We start from the raw sequence: 20,637 nt of genomic DNA on the forward strand, positions 1-20,637 counted from the left end.
GTTCAAATTGGCGAAATATTGCCAAGGTCTTTAGCAAAGGCTTAAGCGTTTAACAATTTCCTTTGTATCCTCAATAATTCTAATGAAGACCTAAAATGTAACACTGAAGGGTGCATTTAACTTTCGGTTCATTCTGAACCGTTAACACCTCCTATAAGAGGGCGAAACATGGTCATTTCTAGTTTATATCTAGAGAATCTTTTTTACTGACCCAATCGTTTCAACACTTGTGGATAGATGAAGAATTAACATTCATAGTAACTAACGAATATAAAAAATGCGATTACACTATATATAAATGTAGTATAGCTGAATTAAAAAGTAAACACCAAATTTGAAATGTTAATATCAAAAGATGTTTTTGGAATATTAAGATGAAACAGAGCTTTATAGCTACACAATTGCTAAAATAATCGTAATGCCGAAAAAAATTTAAAATATTTCCATTTAATATTCTGCAAAATGGAAATGTTATCGTTTTGTAAGAGATCTTATCATCCTACTCGCTTTATATTAACTTTGATATGCGTGTAGTGTTTCGATTCGGATGCAATCTTCATTGCTCGTTCTATATTAACTCTCACTTGAGTCATTACATAGAAATAAGTTTATCTTAAATAATTAATTAAATATAAATGATATTGATTATTTTAATCGCCGGTAAATAACTTTATAAATAGTTAAATCGTTTAAAATAAAGTTGTTCCTATTATCTTTCGAAACTTTGCTAATATTGACGTTTAAAGTGAAGGGTACCCCTCTTGCCCGCTTTTGTCAAATTTAGGGATATATATAAGATTCGTTTCCATTATTATAATAGATAAAAAACGCATTCGCGTGAACCGATGGTGGAAGCCCTGCCATTGGGAGGCTAGACGTTTCTCGTAACCCTAGCCGAGCGCCGCGTATATCTTGAAACCAAATGATAACGAAGGAAAAGAAGCCGGAATGGACTGACTGGCGTCCATGTGGAATGGGCAAAGACCTGAAGATGGTGGTGCATAGAAGCTGGTGTAAAGGTGAAATTGAAGAAGAACAGAAGATGGTGGTGCTTGGAAGCCAGCAAGTACAGACTAGTGTCCATGTGGAGTGGACGAAAACCAAGTAGAGAACTCAAGTAGAATAGCCAGCCGAGACAAACACAATTTTCCAAATTTCCGTGAACTGTCAATGCAGTCCGGAAATTGGGAACACGTTTGCTCCGATACGCAAACTGCGAACGCGGTCACGTGGGGTGTGACAGACACACACACAGACACCCCGACAGACACACACACAGACACACCCACACACACACAGACACCCACGATCGTTACAGAACCTCTCCGTGACATACGTCACTCGGAGAGGTAAAAAATTAAGGCACTGGCCCCTTCTGGTGAAAAGGACTCTGGATTGAGTTGAAAAGTTTCTCTATAGGTCACGTCTTGGCGCTAGAGAGGCGATGCCTTAAATGAATCACGCAATGTATCTCCATTTAAGTCCATCTGTTTTTTATGCTCTTAGGTTAAATTTCAGCATTTCGACTTAACTCGAGGAGCAGAATTGTCAAAAATAAATTGTTTACGTGTCAACAGCCAATTAGAGGATAGAATGCTCAATGCAGTACTTAACAGTTTTCGAAGAAGCAACAGGTGAGCTCCCACTGATTTTCGTAAAAGATTATCAACTGAGAACGAACTCTTATTGCGAGGTTTTCTTCAAGATGTGAGACGTAAGCCACAGCGACGATTATTAGGATTGTAATAAACCCACATATTCAGGCCTTGAAGAGACCTGTGGCCGCGGTGTAGCGTAGAATTCGTTCCACTGTTATGGACTATAGACGCCAGCTTGAGAGGCCAACATGTGGGGCACATGCTTTTGCACTCTTTATTTTGAGAAAAATTAGAGTAGAAAATTTTCCTTTTTTTCTTAAATATTTTAGAGTAGATTAGGTCAAACGCGTTTCTGGTGTTCAAAAAACTCTTCGTGAAAAGAGATTGTTAAATTTAAAGAGTTCGTCTGTATCTACTGCTGGGATATTATAGCCTCCAAAACCAATTTAACACCCGATGCATTTATACTAATTTAAAACTTTCTGCCTTTTCAGAAGTTATTAAGTCGGTGAAAATGACCATCTTATCATGCAGTTTCACAGTGCATGAGAGAACTACCCTTGCCTAAAGGGGTATAGCTTTGCATGTTAGAACTGTCCTCTTAAGTTCTCTCAAGGTGGAACCTTGCTATGAATATAGCGCTATTCGAGAATAAATCAAACATTCTTAAAGGTGTTATACGACACTCTTAAAAGTGTTATACGACACTCTTAAAAGTGTTATACGACACTCTGAAAGGTGTCATGCGACACTCTGAAAGGTTTTATACGACACTCTGAAAGGTGTTATGCGTCACTCAGAAACGTGTTATGCTACACTCTTAAAAACGTTATTTAAACTCGGAAAGGTACTATCAGGAGCAGATGACAAAGGAGTCTCGGACGCTAGCTTCCACAATATAGACGGCAATGGGACCCGCGTACGTCACAGCTGTAGCGGTATCGTTTTCCATAGAGGCGCTATCAGACATTATAGCAGACGATGCTTTTGGTGGATTATGTCTGGCACCAAAGTCTGCTGGGAATTTTCTTTGTAATAACGGACTAACGCGTACGGTGGCTACTGAGGTTCGTCTTACCCGATCGCGACATAAATATACACAATATAATTACTTTATTCAAACAGCTGTAATCGTTGGTATTAAGATAAAAGATAAGACTACATTTTGTGACCTTAAAGGTAGGAATTAATTGACTGCTACAAGAGGTTGGAAACGAAATCACTGTCTCTTCCTTTTTGGGTTTTAAAAGATCGTGAGGGATTTCTTTTCCCAACCTCTCGTAGCTATCATTTAATTCAAGATTAAATTTAGAAAAATTTGGCACTGAAACACATTTTAGTTTTTTAACAGTGTACATACGTCACTCGCTGGACTTTTCATTATCAATTTTCGTCTAAAAAAAGATTAATAAGCCGTTTAAATCCATTTTTTAACTCTAATACTCGTTACGCCTAGGCTAATTATAAGCAGACGACACGTTATAAGCAGACGATACGTATTTTTAAAGAGAGGCTCCAGACGCGATTTCCCAGATCTCCTTTCGAGACTTTGCAGCCACGCTATTGGTTGGAAAATAAAGCTCAAATTTCCTACGAGAGGTGGCACTGGCGTAATGATTTTGGTTAATAACCGTGACGTTCGCGGATCCCATTGCCCTCTACATTATGGAAGCTAGCGTCCGAGACTCCTTTGTCATCTGCTCCTGGTACTATTCTACACCTTTTAAGGAATTGCACAACACTCATATGAGAGTAAAAAATTAACCTTTTGTTCGATATAAGAGTTAAAAAGGTGTTAAACTACACCTCTTTTGCACCATTTTATTCTTATCTTTAACACCATTGCTCAAATAAGTGTTATTAAACCCTTTCAGGGGTGTAAATGAATACCTGTAACTGTGTCAAATTTGGACCCATATAAACTACTTTTAAAGGTGTTAAAGCACACCCCAATTTCTTAGAGTGTTGCGTACGGACTTCTCGACGGAAAGCTACAACTGCATCGACACTCTCTCGGACTTGATCAAATCGGGAATTGCGCCTGGATTCTTAGAACAAAAAGATTTAAAATATATTCAAGATTTGGTAAATATTCTTCTTCGTGTTAGGTCTTCTATTCTTCTGACGTCATTGCTTTGTATCAGGCGGCCCAAGACCCAGTTGTTAAGGAATGGATAGACGCATTCGATGAGGAAAAAATGCTTAAAGGTTCTTTGGATGATAAGCTTAATATTATTTTAACGGAAGAAAGAGCTCTGATCATAGACGCACACCATATTACTGCGATCTTGGGACTTTTCGTGAATAATCCCAAGGTGAACACCCACAAAAAATAAATGTTAGAATTTTGAGAATAACTTGGTTTATTTGAACAATTTCATAAATAATTAAAGTCGTATTGCAAGGTTGAACGGTAGAGGCCAACCAACTGCTGAAAGCTATTAATGGGCTTCATTTGTTTTGGGCTGAAAGGCCCAAACGGCATTGCATCGGTACATTAAAAGTTTTTACAATAAAAAGTAGATTTGAATGAGAATTAACGTTTCCTAAAAGCTTTGATTGAAGCACACGAACAAAGTACGTTTTGCTTCCGGATATCGAATTTTCTTTACAGTGTTTTGTTAGAAACACTGTAAAGTTTATCAAATAAAACCAAGTCTATTATTTGCCATGAGTTATTATTACTATAGGTTAAAGTAACTTTTACTGAAACCACCGACCTAATGGTTCTATAGTTAAATACAGTAGAATTCTATCTCAGAAAGGGTATATATTCTCGTAGAAAACCGACTTTTCCTGTGTTAATTTATCGCGTGTCCAACTCTTCTAACGTTGCTTAGCAAAATTATACATAGTTTACAAACTAGGAGTATTCATACCATTTACTTAAGGAGGCCTGGATCACCCAGTGAGTCGGGTCTCTTTGCGTAACTTGTGAAGCCTGGCCTCGCTTTGTAAATGGGAGTCCTCCTAGTCCGCAAACTATGTATTGATCAGATTCTGTGGGTTTAATTCGCCGCTAAAGAAAAAGTAAAGAACTACATTTAACTTCCGTTATTGCGCCAAGCTTCATGATTTCTTTAAATTGACCCAATCCACTGCTGTTTTAGAAAGCAGATTATGAAAGCGCGGGTCACGGGGTGCGTAGAGACGCGTTACCCAATGTCCGTATGGGGAAATTGCGCGTTACAACTTACAACTGAAGAAATACTGGATTAATAAATTGTAATGAAAGGCAAGTACCAAAGTTTCTTATATTTCTGTTAATTTATTTTGCTAATAGGACTCCTAGTTAAGGTTGTTTTTTATTTAACCTTAATGAATTAACCCGGAAATTTTCAAATATTCATGTGCAGCCTTATCAAATCAAAAGCTTCGATTGCTTAAACCCACGTTCTTAAAATACTTACAGCTTACCAGGAATAAAAAGAATGCTAGAAATGACACTTGTGCTTTAATTATGTTTCAGTTTAGAAAGTCTTGTTTCACGTCAGAGATTCGAACTGGCATGAATTCAAACTCTATCGTGAAGTCTCACTCCGTTACTGAAGAACCATTGTCTCTCACCAACTCCTTACTTGTCCATGAATACATGATAGGATGGCATCGAACGAAATTGAATTTGTGGGAAACGATCGATATTTTAAATATAGGTAGAACTTGAATTTTCCAATCCTAAATATTTTCGTTGATTTGAAAATTATTTTTTTATTAAAGGTACGCAAATGAGACAACTATTAATTGTTCTATACCTAAGGTGAGTTTTTTAAAATTCGCTGGCGTTTCTCGGATTTAGGATTACTTTCTTGACGACAATTAATCTTTCACTTCTTGTCAGTATACTTTTTATGACAATTATGAAATGGAAAAGATGAAGTTCATGGCAGAATATTTAAAACGATTCCTCAAGATAAAGTAAATTTCACATTTAGAATTCGATTCGACTATTGTTTGGACCGAACGAGACAGAATTGGCTTAATGTTCTAACCTTCGCTGTCTCCTTCGAGCCAATGGGTGTGCGAAATTAGAACAACTCGCATTATAGTCGATTATAATCGTGCCGACTAGGACTGTTAACGAGCCGAGCTGAGCGAGCTTTTTAAAAGCTCGGCTCAAAGTCGAAAAAACGGCGGCTCAGCTCTATTCGAGCCGAGCTGGGTCCATACCTCGGCTCTAGTTCAGTTAACATAGGTTAAAATTAAATATATATGTTAAAATTGCTACTACCATCGTAAGACTTGAGAACGACTAGAAATTCTATCCCATGTTTAGGTAGTGGTTCACTAAAACTCGCTCGGTAAAATACGCTCTAGGTTAAAGCCAATTTTCCCACGCCTTATTCCATGTAAAAATACAACGGAACGCTATTGGTGGAGAGAAGAAAGACTAAAAGAAAAGCACCGTTTCAGTGACTAAGCTCGCGAGTCGTAGTGGCTCGATGCAGGACGGAATGGCTAAGTGGGTTCTCGTCCTTCATTCGAGTCCTTTTTTATAGAAGTGTAGATCCTCCCCCTACGTCGGTTTATAGTCTGTCAAACGAAAGAAGAGCCCTGAGAAATTTGTCCAAATTGGTGTCGCCACCATCGACCCCATAGTCCTTTATCAACTTGTTTTGTGTTGTCAATAGTCGTCTGTAATATAGTCTGCTATAAACAGATAGGCTTAATCGCAATAGAACCAATACATTTTGCAATATATATTTAATATGTTTATGTTTCATGGTTTTTTACGATCATCGAGTATTAAAGAATATAAAACAAAATTAACGACAAGACACCAGTTTTATCTTTGTTGAACTAGCATTGCAATATATTTTAATGACATAAGTTAAAGTACTTGTCCATAAGTAGTTCAGCATCAAAGCGTCTTCAGTCCACGTCTTCATCAGAGTCTTCGCTGTCTTCTTGCATATTAATTATAAGAGGTTCAATTGTGGTTTGGATGATGGGATCTTTTTACCAATACTCATGCATTATATTCTCGACGTGCTCTATCGCCTTACGCCAATTCTCTGGTGTCACACGTTCAATGGCCCTCAATGTTGCATCTTTGCAGAAGTAAATAGCAGAAGTGACCCAATAGACTAATTTAGCGAGGCGTCACTTTCTGGAAAATTTCGCGCCGTCCTAACTAGGTGATTTTGGCGGGAAAGCGCGAATGAATACATGGATTTCCAGGATTGGTAGTAGTCGTCTGCTTCGTAGTATGCTATTGGTAGGCCCGCTTTTTCCCTCGGTTGTGGAAGTCAGCATCCAATTTTCGATAGTGTTTTCTGTGGTAAGTTGGTGTCGTCATTTTTTCTAATAATTATTAAGATCTAACTAGAATTATATGAATTCTAGGAGATTCTAGAAATGTTTTGTTGAAGATGAATGGAATCTTTAGTATAGATGTATCTTCTGAAGAATTCAAAGCCATTTCTCTTTTTGAAAAGAGAAATGAAATATTTTCAAGTCTCGAGAAAAGTGGGAGCCTTGATGAAATTGCAATAATTATGCATGAGAAGCTTTTACTTCTGAAAGAACAAGCTAAACCCATTGAATCTGATCTTAACGCTGGGGGATATGGTTTTTTCCTGAATCAGTGGGAGCAATATATAACATTCCTAATTGCAAAAGTAATGGAATTAGAGTGTGGACAGTATGGAGGAACATTTCGTGATGAAAGAATAGTAGAAATAATGAAACCTTTTAAAATTTCTAAGTCTAATGGATTAGTGAATGACTTTGTGATAATTCTTCATTGGATTGCCTCAGAAATATTAACTTATCACAACAAAAGAGAATTGGCTTTTGGGAGAAATAAGGAATCAGAAGTGGAGCGACTGCCTGAAGTCCCAGAACTATCATTGAGGCATGAACAGACTGATCACATGTACGCAGCCTATAGGCTGGGAGGAGGAACTCTGGGGGAAATCATAAATGTGCAAAAAAATAGAATTAAAAACCAAACTTTGACTACTAGTCAACGAGAAAATGCTGCACTTCTCCTAAAGCTCGCTTTACTTCTTGAAGACCCAACAAAAACTAGCCTTTTCATACCAGAGGCATTACATAATAGAGATAAAGGTGGAATGCATATATTGCATGAAAAACTATTACCATATACGCAGAGCGTAATACGGGAGGTTGCCAGTTAAACGATTTCATAAATGGAAAGACAGATATGAAGAACAGAAAAGATAAAGTACGTGGACAAGGCGGGCAATTTTTAAGAGATCAACTTTACCAATTAGGGTCAAACAAGCAAAAGAGGTCCAGGTCGAAATCTATTACGAAAGATGCCCCAACCGCTACCATGAAAGTTCCTACAAAAAAAAACTAAACCTAAAGATACTCAAACCAAAAAAACTATAGATGCCCCAACCGCTAACATGAACGTTCCTAAAAAACAAACTCAACCGAAATTTACTCAAACCAAAAAAACTAAAGATGCCCCCACCGCTACCATGAAAGTTCCTAAAAAACAAACTCAACCGAAATTTACTCAAACCAAAAAACCTAAAGATGCCCCGATAATGATTATTGCAACCAACGGCATCCCTACTAAAGAAATTGAAACTAAAGATGCTCCGAAATTGAAAACTACTACTACTAAAAATACTAAAACTAAATATGGCCTGAAAATGACAAGTGCAACTAAAGATGTCTCAAAAACTGACCCCTTTAAGCCCAATAAATCACCTCAATTTCAAGAAGAAATCGCAGCTGTTTCATCAAGAGGGAGAGTAAGAAAAATGAATTTAAAAAATGATTATATATATTAGTACAATATTATCTAAGTCAAAATGGGTTGACAATTGATAGATGTGATAGTAAGCCACCCTGGAAAAATGTGATAATAATCCAAACTAATAAAAAATAATGTTTATAAGTCACCCAGCCAAAAAGTATGTGATAACATTTAAGGGTTATTGAACATTGTAAAGTTAAGTTTATTTTTTCAAGTTTTTAATAAAAGCATTTTAGATTATGAATTAGACAATGAATTACTTAAATTTATAATTGTAATGGAACATAAGATAAGTTCAGTCTGAGGCTGTATTTTCTATTGTTAATTAGGTAAGTCTAAAACTGAAGACAAATTCATTTGAACTCTTCGATAACCGCTTTCATCAGTGTTAAAGGTTCCGGTATATTTTTTAGGGCTTTTCATGTCTGAACTAATGAGCATTGACCTCTGAGCAGGCTTATAATTTGAACTTGTAAGTTTACCAGCTGTTATGAAACGCATCTGGCTAAAAAATGTTTCAACAACACTACCGTTAACTTTCACTGGATATACATAATGATTCGGATTTCTTTGGTGATAATCATTTACAAAGCCTACAAAACCGTAGACCATTATCCGCACCAGGTCCCAGGTTTGCCAGGCTAGAAATAATTTTCCTTCCTGCCCTGACAATGTTTTTCCACTTGAAATTATTTCAGTTGCCCAGTTCTCAAAATATGAAAAGCCTTTTAAAATATTTTCAACTGGTTCACTCTGGGAGGAGTAAACCTTTTTATGTGAGAGAAAACCAACTTCAAATAGGTGGTAACATGCATTGAGAAAGTCGTAGCATGCCATGACTTCATTGTAATCTTTTGGTTTATCTAGTCTGAAATTCTTAGCACTTTGTTCAATTCCTTCAATGGTGTCTGAAGGACAATAAGCACTACTCGGGTGTGTGTAATTATATAATTCACCCAGAAAAGGAAGTTGCTGAAATATTTTAGCTGGGGTCACGTTCAATTTGGTCCAAGCATCCCTCTCGATGTAGGAATGCCGTAACCCTTTTACTTGACAGAGTTCAAGATTTGCTTTTCTTTCATCCTCTCTAGCTTCCACTTCTTCAATTTGTTTCCAGCCAAAGAACACACCATCCTTTTGAAAATTTCGAGTCCCATTTTCTTTAGAGTGGCTGAGACCATTAATTAAATTTTTTAACTGGTGAGTTGGGCAGATAATCCAGTACACCCAACGGTCTGGTAAATATGGATTCCTAAATCTTGGGATAACTTCAAAGTTTAGGCTTCCATCTTCACGAGTAATATAGGAGTATTGGGCAGTAACTCCGTGACTTGATTTTATTATAGTTAAATTTGAGCTGGCACCATCGCAAATTATAGCTGATACTGCAATTCCAGTGGAATGGAATGCGAACATGCATTTTTGTGTTATTGCTGTCAATTGATCATGGGTAAATGGAACATGGTTCGGGAAATAGGGTCCAACAACGTCATATTTCCCACCAGCGCACCGCCAAATAAATTACAAAACGTACTGCGCGGCTAGGCAGTTGTTAACAGATTTGGGTTTATAAAAATTATAAAGTGATGGTAGTTCATTCGGGTCCATTGCTAATCCTGTAAATTTATTGTTGCTAGCGTTCCAAACCATTTTTCCTATAACTTTAACCTCGTCTAAGACTAAAAACCCGTCTTGAGGTGGTCTTTCTTCTACAGGATAGGTTGAGAACTTTTCATTAAACTTTACGCTTTCTCTCATCAGATGCTCAATGTCAAACCCTGCGTCGCATTTTATTTTACGAGTCTTCTTTTCAATCGTGCGAACACTTGGCAAGTTCAAAATACTAAGAGATTTCAAGGCTCTGTATGACGCTGGTGAGCGTGAGTAGAGAGTTAACGCCAGGCGGTAAGTTAGAGGGCTCCATCGATTACCCGTGCTATTTTCAATATTTCGTTCTTGGTCTTTGAAAAAACCTGATAGCTTGTGGTTTTCTGTGTCGTTTTTCCAAGAAGTTGAAAACGCTTTGGCCAGAAGTGGATTCCTCCTTTTAACCTCCAAGAAAATATTCTTTAACTTTTCCTGGTGATTTGCATTAATTTCACTGAGAACTTGAGTCAATTCCAAATTTTGTTCAGGATTTAGAGTGATGGCATTTTCTTTTAATTCCTTTTCCATGTTTGCAATTCTTTTATTCAGACGATATCTTTGATTACGTAAGTTTTTTATTCTTATTTTTCGGCTTATGGGGGTTACATCTTGTATAGGAAACTTGGAGCTGATGTGTCGTCTCTTTAACTTTGTTCTTGGTGTTACATTACCCATGTTCTTCAGTTTCTTCAGATACCTTATAGAAATAAGCATTAGTTATCGAAAACAAAAATATACCACTTCATTAGATTAATGAATCTTGTTCCTGGAATATTTACTTTTGTAAGTTAGAACATTTAGGACACATGAAGTTTTCTTCGCTGGTAGTGGAGCTTGATAATTGATTATTCTGTGGCGTTAGTGATGGCTTCTTAAAAATAATGGGACAATTTTTGGCCTGTCGTCTTTCACATGGATGGTGTACTGTAACTAAGGATCTCGCTTTAGCCCGTGGAAATTCCTAGAAATTGAGGAATAAGTTAATAACCTCTTTGGGTGAATAAGACCTAGGAGTGTAATACGTGCGTTTTGAATTCCTGAACAAAAAACATTGTTTTCGTTGAGATAATTTAACGCTCTAAATACAGTCGCTGTATCTATATTATTAGTTTCGGAATCCCAAAAGGTCTCTTGTATCACTGGCTTAAAAACTAGAACAATCGATACAATTCCATCCGATGAAAATTTTAATTTGACAGGGACTTCGTATAGACCACCAATGTCTTTAAGCATATTCCTTCGGGAAACCTCCATGCATGTTACTGAACCATCCAGCTTATGTTGATACACGCAATTAAGCTCTAGAAATATTAATATACTTATTATAATATTTAGAGTAAATTAACATTATTATTATTACAATATATTATACACTTTAGAATAAATTTACAATACATACCAGCTTTAACTTTAATAACGTCATAAACTTGCTTGATAACTTCATTCCCAACCATAGGGTTATTTTCACACATATATTTCAGAGGAGTTGCACATTCATCAGACAAATCAGTACCGTGTAGTTTTCTTTTAACAATCTGTGCCGCTGAATGTTGTTTAGCGTCAAGAACACCAATTTCCAAATTAGTTCCAGGATTTTTCAAATTATTATCTTTAATTTCAACCCGAACCCCTTCCCTATCTGCAAGCTCGCCAAGGCTTAAGTCTTCCGTAGAGATATTCTTAGTTTTCACATCTGGTTTGGTTTGACTTGCTTTAGTTTTTCCTTTAAATACAGTTTGTGTCTTCTTCTCACTTTGATCTTTGTATGTAAGATCACATTGCGTTGAAATATTCATATTTAGAATTGACGAACGGCACGCGAGTTCTAAGTATAGAATTTCACGACAGACGACTGAAATAGTTGAGAAGCTTATCACCAGGTAGCGATAAAATGAAAATGAGAACTACTTTCTGGGCTCCTCCTGATTGGCTTATTTAAAATATTGAGCGCGGGAACCGTTTTTGAGGGGTTTCGCGACGCCTTGCACTAGCCAAAGGTACAAAGGGCCACTTCTGCTATTTACTTCTGATCTTTGACCGTCGAGGGTTTGAAACCAGAATTCTGCTTCGCAACGTCGTTCTTCACTTGTGCCCATATTAGTTCAATCGGGTTAAACTGGCAATGGTACGGTGGTATCCTCACTACCGTGCGACCTCTACTTTTAGCAACCTCGTCAATTTCGTACTTCAGGGTTCTGGACTTGTGACGCTTTATTATTTCATAAAGTTCACGTCGAGAATATAATGCATGAGTATTAGGTAAAAGATTCCATCATCGAAACCACAATTGAACCTCTTAAAATTAATATGCAAGAAGACAGCGAAGACTCTGTGGACTGAAGACGCTTTGATGCTGATCTACTTAGACTTATGGACAAGTACTTTAACTTCTGTCATTAAAATATATTGCAATGCTAGTTCAACAAAGATAAAACTGGTGTCTTGTCGTTAATTTTGTTTTTTTATTCTTTAATACTCAATGATCGTAAAAAACCATGAAACATAAACATATTAAATATATATTGCAAAATGTATTGGTTCAAATTGCGATTAAGCCTATCTGTTTATAGCAGACTATATTACAGACGACCATTGACAAAACAAAACAAGTTGATAAAGTACTATGGGGTCGATGGTGGCGACACCAATTTGGACAAATTTCTCAGGGCTCTTCTTTCGTTTGACAGACTATAGCTGTCTACCGAAGGCGAAAAATGTCATGACTCGTTGAATAAGGCATGGCAGAAGTGACCTTTTAGATTTTTTAAACTTAAATGCGCTGATTCGCCGCCGTTCGCGTTCATATTCGATTCTCTCAGCCAAGGCAGAGGACCTAAGTTAGAGGGTGGAGAATTATAGCAAACAAGTTTTTTGGCAGCCAATGAATGAATTAAAATAATTTAAGTTGTAAATACGATTTTTACGTCAGGCTATGACGTCACTATCGTAAATTAAGGCACGCCAGTTGTTTCAAAGATAATTTCACGCCGATTAGGATTTGACCTTAGCCATTCCAACCCCTCCATACATTCCTGCTCGATGCCTATCGGCTCGGCTCGACCCTAAAAAAGCTCGCTCGTTAATTAATCGAGCCACCAAAGTGTCGGCTCGGCTCGCGCGTCACGAAAAGGATTTTCGTGATATTTAAAGGGAGGGTGAAGTGGAAAATCAAGTGATTTTTTTATCGATTCTTCTTCTAATTATAAGACCAGTCTGCACAGTGAAACATTCAGGAAATACCTCCGAATGATTTTAAAATTCAAATTAGGTTCCGATTTTAAGAGTAATTTGAAGTATCCCCCTCCGACCAATCGCGTAACGCCCTGCCTTTTTGTTAACAAAATTCTCGTGGCAGGCTCCGTGCCTCGAGCCACGATTGTCTCATCGCGTGCAAATTTTATCAAATCTCGCGATAAATTTCATTCGACACGGAGCGTGCCACGAGAATTTTATTAATAAAAAGGCAGGACGTTACGCGATTGGAGGGAGGGGGATACTTCAATTTATTCTTAAAATCGGAACCTAATTTGAATTTTAAAATCACTCGGAGATATTTCTTGAATGTTTCACTATGCAGACTGGTCTTATAATTAGAAGAAGAATCGATAAAAAATCACTTGATTTTCCACTTCACCCTCCTTTTAAGAACTAAGTGTAACTCGGGAATAAGGCAAAATAAACTTTTTGGTAATTTCTTGTCCTTTCCTTTAAATTATATAGATTTTTCTTAAAAAATTAAGTTAATTTTAAACTGATTAATAGAAGTAAGTATTTGAATTTTGTTTACGCAAACCCTCGCCTAAATAATTGTTTTATATAAGTTCATGATAGCGTTTTTGCGAGTTCACAACGCAACGTTAAAGAACTCTCAGAAACGAATCACAGCTAGCGGACTGTTATAAACCAATGTTAACATTAAATTTCGACAATGACTTTTAGACTGAATTTCGAAGAAAACTATATTGAGCCAGATGACTATGATAAAATATACAATGAGCCAAATTTTTTCAAGGTATTCGATTTTACGACTAATGTTGAATCACTCTGATTTAGAACGGAAGTACAAGGTAATATTAACGTTTTCGCTGGTTTTAGAAATCTCAGGTTATCGCGTTGAAAGAGCCTAGCTTATTTTTCGATTGGATGGTTTCAATCCATCTCCACCAGTCGAAACAAGAAAGCTGATTATTGTGACCATTCCCCAAGTGAAAGTCACGTCCACTTCCTGGTCCTTCTTAAACATGGACACCGAAGTAAAATTTTCTCAATAACTATCTACTCAATGACCAATTCATTGAGTTTTCTTCGTGGTTCATTCAGGTGGTGATTTTAATAGTGTTAACCTTGGTCCTTTTGTCACTTTTGCTGGTCATTCACTCCATCGTAACCAACAAATACAAATCGGTGCCCGCCAAGAAAGTTGCCAAGAAAATGGCCCGAGAAACCTTGGAAAATGTCTGGGAGAACGCGTCACTCTTGTGCGCCGAACGTAAGAAATTACGCCATCCCTAATAATAAAGTATAATTCAGCTTTGTATAGGCAGGAATACATAGATTTATTACACTCAGAATCTTTAAGAGGAAATATGCTTATATCTGATTGAAGGTTAGGTGAAGGATTTAAAAATTTAATTAACCACCAGTTCCTCCTTCCTCGCGTTTCATTGGCTGTTCACATCTATATGGCAAACGTCGACTCTTGGTCTGTACATGTTGAAACGACACAAAGAGAACTTGTTTACATTCATGTTCGGTGTGCATAGGTCGCTAGCGACGTGGATGTCATGTGCTCTCTAAGCTCAATTAAATAATGCATGGTTTCTCCCCCCTTATTTAATACAAGCAGAAAGGCCCAGAATATGCACTGCTAATGATCGCAGGAGGTAAAATTAACCCCCTTAATTACGAAAGATGGCCGTCGCTTAAGACAGACGGAAAGCGAATAGGATAATTTTTTTTGCAGCGATTCCTGCTGTTCTGCCTCACATTACTTGTCGTCTGCTCGCTTCATCGTGGCTAGTCGGAGTGACTTTCATTCTGTTCTTCTTGGGTTGTTACTTGCGTACGGATTTCTCGACGGAAAGCTACAACTGCATCGACACTCTCTCGGATTTGATTAAATCGGGAATTGCGCCTGGATTTTTGTCCTTCGATGATTTCAAATATATTAAAGATTGGGTGAATATTCTTCTTCGTGTTAATTCCTCTATTATTCTGACGTCATTGGTCTGTATCAGGCGGCGCTGGACCCGGTTGTTAAGGAATGGCTTGACTCAGTCGATGATGAAAGATTTCCCGATTCATACAATCCTTTTTATTCGGGGGAGGAAGCTCTGATCATAAGCGAAGACATCATGATTAACGTGATTGATGAATTCCAGTATGAAAATGAGTTCATGGAGGGAAACGGAGGAATTTTCGTTTCGCAACAAGTTCTTAAACTTGACTACAAACACTTCATTTTCAACACCTCTTGGATAAAAAGCATACCGCAATTGAACGTCCAACTGATGTCAGTACCAACTTTATCATAAAACAATTAGCAGACTTAACGTGTTTTTTGTTACAGGGTGGAACCGATGTTCGAAAAACAAGTTTTCAAATATCAGAAAGGAAGGTTTTATTTTTCTGTTGAACCATTCATGTGGAAGAGATCATCGCAAAGCACGGTAGAATTGGATCTGAGTAGCGTCAGCGTTCCTTTCTACTTTCTTCTCATGCTGCTGTCAGGAACAGTAGCCGTTGTCATTACCGAAATAATCTTCAAAAAACTCCGTTAAGCGGTGAATATTAAATAGTTCAGAACATGAAATGGAATACAACACACTCTTTTAATTTTTCTTCCAACTATACTACACGAACGAAATCATTCCTTATATTCAAGGTGACGTTTAACCGCTTATTATACTGTAACAATCTCGTCCTCATAATTGCAAATCTATGTTTACACATTTTTGTTTTGGCTAGATGTCGGGTTATCCACAGCATTTTCTATTTTTCATTGCCTAGACTCGGTTTTGCTGCCTTTCCTTCTTCAGTCTCTGTTGCGATTGATCCAGCTATCATAAGTAAGGAGAAATTTCGTTGATCAAAAGTAACATAATCACAATGAGTATAACATTTCAAATATCCGCAATGCTTAATCCCAAGGGGATTTACATGGGAACAGAATATAAAAGTTTAAAGTTCCACGTAACTCTAAAACTTTATTCACCTTTGTGTTTATAGCAACTGACTTTTCCTTAAAAATGGTCGCTTCTACGACAGTGTTTGACCAAAAAATCATCGCTTTGGCGGAAATTATGTTGTACTCAGAAACAGACCTTCTCATTGATATACTTTATGTTGAGATATGTTACTTATGGTTGATTATCGGTTATTTCTGGCTTATTCGTGTAGGCTAAAAATTGTACTGTGAATGAAAGTGTTACAACTATAGTTAAGTAGCATTTTCCCGGCTCATGAATTTTGTACTAAGTACATTTTCAATTTAATTAACCGTTACTAAAGTTAAGTTCCATTTTTAAACATAATGTTTAATCGGAGCCTCCGGGATGAACTAGGCCCATGCGTGTGGCGAAGCGAAAATATTTTTTAACTAATTTAGTTCGCCGTGTTTTCGCGCTTGGGGGCGCTTACACGGCCGTAAAATAAACAAAGTTCAACCCCGTGACCCTGTCGACTGCTTAAGTATTTGGGCCAAGGTCGCGGATTGTAAGTATACGTTTTTATTACTCTTACTGAATTATTCTAATTGAAATAATTTAACATCTAATTTTATTTAAACAACCATGCTAAAGATGTAACTGATCGAAATGAAAAGGTTAAAAAAACAAAAGGTAAACCTTTATGTAGAAAGGTTATGAAAGTATGAAAATAAAACTTATTAAAAATAGCAATTCTAAAATGAAATACTTAATTTTGTTGTCATCATACAATCTAACCAAAGATGCAATAAAAAGTTAATAGCACCAAAAAAATTTACGTTAATTTTAGAATGAAACTTTGCTCTATCATAAAAATTTTATGACTGACCTCTAAAATATCAACGATAATTTAAGGAAGACCCCTGTCACAACGGTAAAATGAGCGCCATCTATGGTGAAAATATTTTCCTTAACAAACTGGATATTTCCCCACATAAAATTTGACATGCATGGGCCAAGTTCATCCCGGAGGCTCCGGTTTAATGTATAACTATTTTGACACTATCCCTTTGGGGGTAGTAAATGTTCCGTGTTAATTGCATACCTTTTTCGGTCATTAATAGATGGCGCTATAAAGCAAAAACTGACTCGCAAGAGGGGAAATAAAGAAACGAAAAAGGGGACAACTGCTTTTGCCTAGCCGTGGGAACGGATGGGAGGAATGGGAGAACTGAAAAACCATTAGAGAAAAAATTGAATTGCAAGTTTTCACACCTAGGCGGCAGCACATTTTCTCTCTCTTTTTTGGGCGAGGTGAAGCTATTCTCAAGGGGCTCGAACCCAGAAGAGTATTCCTTTAAGAAAAACATAGTATTAAAAATTTCAAAATTTAAGCGACTTTAAATCAAAAGTGCACAGTCCTAGCTACCCTAGTCAAATTTTGTATGTTACCTTATAAAACTATAATTATGTAACATCCTCTAAACACATATGGCATGTGTAAAAATAAAAAGAACTGTAGTTTTTGTTTGAAATTTGGAGTCTTATTCTGATTTTTCACCACCTAAATATTATTATAAGCAATATATACTTATCTTTTACATTAAAACTAGTAATTATGGTGCCGAGTTACGGTAAATTAAAACAAATTTAAAAAACCTATATTTCAAAATCTCGAAATACCCATGAATACCGGAAGCTAATAGTAAATCTTGATATCTCCTGCAAATTCCCAAAATTTCATCAAAAATCCGAAAATCTCCTCGAATTCTGAAAATCTTGTACCAAATCCCGAAATCTCCTTCAAAATCTGAAAATCCTGAACAAAATCCAGAAATCTCCTTCAAAATCTGAAAATCCTGAACAAAATCCAGAAATCTCCTTCGAAATCTGAAAATCCTGAACAAAATCCAGAAATATCCTTCGAAATCTGAAAATCCTGAACAAAATCCCGAAATCTTAAAATCTTAGACTAGACATCAAGATTTCTAAAATCTCAGTCAGAATCTCAAAATCTGGGGCAAAATCTTGAAATCTCAAAATCCCGTACACTAAAATGCCGAACGTCCGACCGAACTAGGCCCATGCGTGTGGCGAAGCGAAAATATTTTTTTAACTAATTTAGTTCGCCGTGTTTTCCCGCTTGGGGGCGCTTACACGGGCGTAAAATAAACAAAGTTCAACCCCGTGACCCTGTCGACTGCTTAAGTATTTGGGCCAAGGTCGCGGATTGTAAGTATACGTTTTTATTACTCTTACTGAATTATTTTAATTGAAATAATTTAACATCTAATTTTATTTAAACAACCATGCTAAAGATGTAACTGATCGAAAAGAAAAGGTTAAAAAAACAAAAGGTAAACCTTTATGTAGAAAGGTTATGAAAGTATGAAAATAAAACTTATTAAAAATAGCAATTTTAAAATGAAATACTTAATTTTGTTGTCATCATACAATCTAACCAAAGATGCAATAAAAAGTTAATAGCACCAAAAAAATTTACGTTAATTTTAGAATGAAACTTTGCTCTATCATAAAAATTTTATGACTGACCTCTAAAATATCAACGATAATTTAAGGAAGACCCCTATCACAACGGTAAAATGAGCGCCATCTATGGTGAAAATATTTTCCTTAACAAACTGGATATTTCCCCACATAAAATTTGACATGCATGGGCCTAGTTCATCCCGGAGGCTCCGGTCCGACCCCTCGAGTGGGCGTCAAGTTTGAATGTGAAACCCTGACGGTAGGCGGCAACTGGGCGGCACTGACGTCCAAGACTCCAAGTCTCATTCCTATCCTACTGACTGTGCGTATTTATGAATTTCAGGTTGTTAATAATCAATCGTGGGAAACAATGCACATTGCGTCTGTGTTTGGACTTAAGTTGAAATGAATTTACCTGTTGATTGTTTCAGCATAAGTCTGTAACAGATGGTAATTAGAAATAAAAACCTTTTTAATCATTTCAGAAGAGAAATATAATAAATACATAGAAAACCAACAGATTAATTTAATTAACCCTTGGAATAATTTTGAAGAATCACGCGCTACTAAAGGCTCATTTACATGCACGCTTGTAGCTCGTAAAAACAGGATTTTGCTTGAAATATTTTAAATATTTTCTGCACAAGCTCAAGCTCGGCCATTTACATGACTGCTTGTAGCTTCGCTTGTTCCTTGGTTTGGTTTTTTTACAAGCCCAATCCGCAACCAAAACGAATTTGGTTTTTTTCTAGCAAGCGCCAAAAAAAGCTTCCGCCATCAATGAAATATCAGTTTTTAATCATTTTGACAAAATTTTAACTGGATATTAGGCCTCTTTGAAATGGCAAATGTACCGAATTGACGTTATGAATATCAAACAAATATTTGAATAATTAGGCCAAACACATATTTATAAAACTAGGCTTAGCAAAACTTTGAAACATTAGGCTTAGCAAAAGTTTGAAAAATTAGGCTTAGCAAAATTTTGAAACATTAGGCTTAAGAAGAGTTTGAAACATTAGGCCTAACGAAAATCTGAACAATTTCAAGTTATATCTTAAAATATATTTTTAAAAGCATGTAAATCAAAAAGCTTGAAGCTTGCGCTTGGGCCTGTAAAAACGTAAATAAAAAAATCTCAAGCTCTGTCACTAGCAAAAAGTTCACGCACAAGCAGATTTTTAGAAACCATGTAAATCAGCCTTCAGGGTGCGAAAATGTAGTTCCGATTTCAATCGATAGGTTAGGGTCACTAGCATAAAGTAATTGATGAGGGCTTGTTCATTCGAGTTTCACATAGCTTTGCCGCAAAAGTGCAACTCATGGCTAGTTTCTGTTGTTTAATTTTGTATGAGTGATATATTTGTATGAAAAGTTACTTTTACGAAGGGAAAAATACAACTGCAAGAAATTTCGCCCATTGATTCGACTATAAACCCACTATTGTGAACGGTTTCGGAGGGAAACCTTTCTGCATTAAGATCACGTGTTTTTCTGTACGAAAAAACCGGCTACCACTATGCTGCTAGAAGACTTATGATGATTAGCTTACGACTGTTTCAAAATAGGTAACTTATACTTCTGACTAGATATTACTTTAGGAAACAGGTCATGCAATTCTATAATAAATATTCCACTTAAATATGCACTGCTAGAAAATTATTATGAATCCAGTCTTTCACCGTCAGTTATTCGCACTTTTATGTAACGAATACGCGCTGAGAAAGAAATAACGATTTTATTATAATGACTGACTGACCACTACCTCAGGAAGGTCACAAACGTCTCACTCGCACTTCGTCAGTGCAATATTTGAACAGATTGGAAGAAACCTAATTTTTTTAAAGCCTTGTGACAGTTCAAGCTTAAGTTAAAGCTTAACGAACATAAGGTTTAATAGTTGAAAATCTGAAAACTGATAACGTACACAATTTGGCCCTATGAACAACATGTTTTTCACGCAAGTGTATGATTAATTGAACTAGAAACTATTTGTGCCTCTGTTAAATGGAGAGAAATCGAA

The sequence above is a fragment of the Phalangium opilio genome, unplaced genomic scaffold (assembly GCF_054372755.1).
Source record: "Phalangium opilio isolate 3A_F unplaced genomic scaffold, DU_Popi_V2 ptg000039l_2, whole genome shotgun sequence".
NCBI lineage: Eukaryota > Metazoa > Arthropoda > Arachnida > Opiliones > Phalangiidae > Phalangium > Phalangium opilio.